The sequence below is a fragment of the Lathyrus oleraceus genome, chromosome 7 (genome assembly GCF_024323335.1).
Source record: "Lathyrus oleraceus cultivar Zhongwan6 chromosome 7, CAAS_Psat_ZW6_1.0, whole genome shotgun sequence".
NCBI lineage: Eukaryota > Viridiplantae > Streptophyta > Magnoliopsida > Fabales > Fabaceae > Lathyrus > Lathyrus oleraceus.
Window position 1 is genome coordinate 405085325 of NC_066585.1, and position 2919 is coordinate 405088243.

The following is a 2919-nucleotide window of genomic DNA, read 5'->3' on the forward strand; positions in this document are numbered from 1 at the left end:
ACTATGGATGGTGAAGATTTCCCGTCCCCTGTTAACTCAGATGTAGTCAAAAAATACTTCGCATAAATTGACCCGCTGGACAAAAAGAATAAAAGAGTCCAGGCAAAAAAGGGCATCCCGGCGAACCAAAAAAAAAGGAGAAAAGGTTCGGGCAAAAGTTAGGGATAAAAATGAAAAGAATTTGTACACCCGGTAAGTCGAAAACCCGCAAGGGCGGCTTTGGCAAAAATGGGTATCCCGGTGGATTGAAAACCCGAAAGGGCGATCCAGGCAAAAGAGGGATTAAAGCGAAGACTACAGTCTGAGTTATCTGTACTTCATCGCGCTTTATCGTCTACCATCTCGAAGGGTATGATCGGTCCAATCATTCTTCTCAGAAAGCAAGGAATTCGGGAGAAAACTGATGATCTGTGAGTTATAACAGAATTGGGAAATAGTGGATGCCGTATTCACATTGCCATTAGGATAGATTTTTCCTTTTGTGCGCAATTACCTCTTCCTAGGAATTGCTTCCCGATGTATTCGCCTTTTCAGGCCCATTTTCAATCAATAAAAGTCGTTACTCAGATAAATTGCTCTCTCGTTTTTATTTTTACTGTTTTGTTTGCAAAAACGTCCGAATTTTTGATTAACATTGCATATAAAAACGTGAAGGCTAGACAATAACGTGCAGAAAGATAAAACTTTTGAAAATTATTTTGAATATTGAGGACACTTGAGTGTACCTTGTCCATGCAGTCCCCTGGGGCCTATTTGTGTGGTTTTGCAGGTTATCGCCTTTGATTCCTGGCTGAAGCAGATAAGCCACGGTTTGCTCAGAGATGTTGTCAGCACTGTCCAGTAGTGTAAGAGGATGGGGATATTCCCCAGCAGATGAAGCAAGTTCGGGACTTGTTTCTCCAGCATAGTCAAGATCAGGGATTCCCCAGCAAGCTTGATTGAGGATGTTTCCCTAAGCAAGTCGGAAGGTTATCAGAACTTTTCTCCCCTGCAGAGACGTTTGTGAATGGTGTCCCTCAGTAGCAGGTCCAAGGGCTGTTCTGTCCCCGGCAGGTCTAAAGTTTTTAACTCCCCAGCAGGCCTGGAAGTGGTTTATTCCCAGTTAGTCTGAAAGATGCCAAGTTCCCCACTGAGTCTGAAGATTTTTTAATCCCCACCGAGTTGGAAGGATGTTGTATCCCCAGCGGAGGTGTCAGTGAGTAGATTTATTCCCCAGCAGTCTGGCTTGAAGTACTGCTATCCCCAGCGTGGTCGTGAATGCTTTTCCCCGGCAGGGTTGTGGATGTCTATCCCCAGCATGGTCTAGTATGTTACTTCCCCAACAGAGTTATGCCTTTTCCCATCAGGGTGTGGAATGTTTTCCCCTAGCGGATCTCCCTAGCAGAGGGTTTGTGTTGATGGTTTTCCCCAGCAAGTTCCCCGAGTGGATCAGGTTCGGCGAAAATTATCTCCAGCAGAGTTTATCCTACCTGTGGATTGGCAGCTCTCCCCAGTAAAGTCGCCATTGGCTGTTTCCCTAGCAGAATCCCCGAGTAGATTGGATTTGGTGAAGGCTATCCCCGGTGGGATCTATTCTTTCTCCAGCAGCAATGCTATTCTCCAGTATGAGTGAGAAGTCGGTGCTACTCCCCGCAGAGTATTCCTCAGACGGAGTATCCCCACAGGGTTGGAGAATCTAACCCGTTTGCTCCCCAGCAGGAGTGCATCCTCTGCATCTTGCATGTAGTGATCATTGCATCCTCAAATCGCGTAGCATTTCCATTTAACATGGAGCATTACGCCATAGAAAAATTCAAACATATGCATTCATGTGTTAAACCTAATCAGACCATATCCCCGGCAGAGGCGGATCATTGCTCAACATCTGTGAGGCACATTTGCTACGGTTGCTCTTGACAGCATTCAGGATTGATAATCCCCTCAAAGAGGTTTATTTCTTCGCCCGTCCGTGAGAGGAAAGGTTAATTCTCCCCAGTGAGATCCCCAGCAAGTGTTTAGCCTTGCCTTGACGTATTGAAGAGGTTTTTCTTGTGATACCGGTAAGTGTCATGTTTGCACCCGTGGTCGTTCTTTTTTGGTGTCGGTAAACACCATTGTTTCGGTGTCGGTAAACATCGAGTCTCATCCCAGTCATCGGTAAATGTCTGGTCATTCTTTTTTGGTGTCGGTAAACACCATTGTTTCGGTGTCGATAAACATCGAGTCCTGTTCCAGTCATCGGTAAATGTCTGGTCCTCCCTTTATTAATGTCGGTAAACATCATCTTTCGATGTCCGTAACATCTATCCTTTTCCCAGGTCATCCGTTGATGTCTGGTCACCTCTCCGTTGGTGTCGATAAACGTTGAGTTTTTCCCATTTGTCCGTTGACGTATAGCTGTATTCCTTCCCCAGTGAAGTTTTCACCTCTCAGTTGGTGTCGATAAACGTTGAGTTTTTCCCATTCGTCCGTTGACGTATAGCTGTATTCCTTCCCCAGGGAAGTAGTCACCTCTCCGTTGGTGTCGATAAACGTTGATTTTTTCCCATTCGTCTGTTGACGTTTGGTTGTATCGCTTCCTTTCCCATTCATCCGTTGATGTCTGGTCACCTCTCCGTTGGTGTCGATAAACGTCGAGCTTCTCCCATTCGTCCGATGACGTCTGGTCGAGTCTTCCCATTCATCTGTTGATGTCTGGTCACCTCTCCATTGGTGTCGATAAACGTTGAGTTCTTCCCATTTTGTCCGTTGATGTATGGTTGTATATCTCTTTCCCCAGTCATCCGTTGATGTCTGTTCACCTCTCCGTTGGTGTCGATAAACATCGAGTTTTTCCCATTCGTCCGTTGACGTTTGGTTGTATCACTTCCTTTCCCATTCATCCGTTGATGTCTGGTCACCTCCCCGTTGGTGTCGATAAACGTCGAGTTTTTCCTAGTT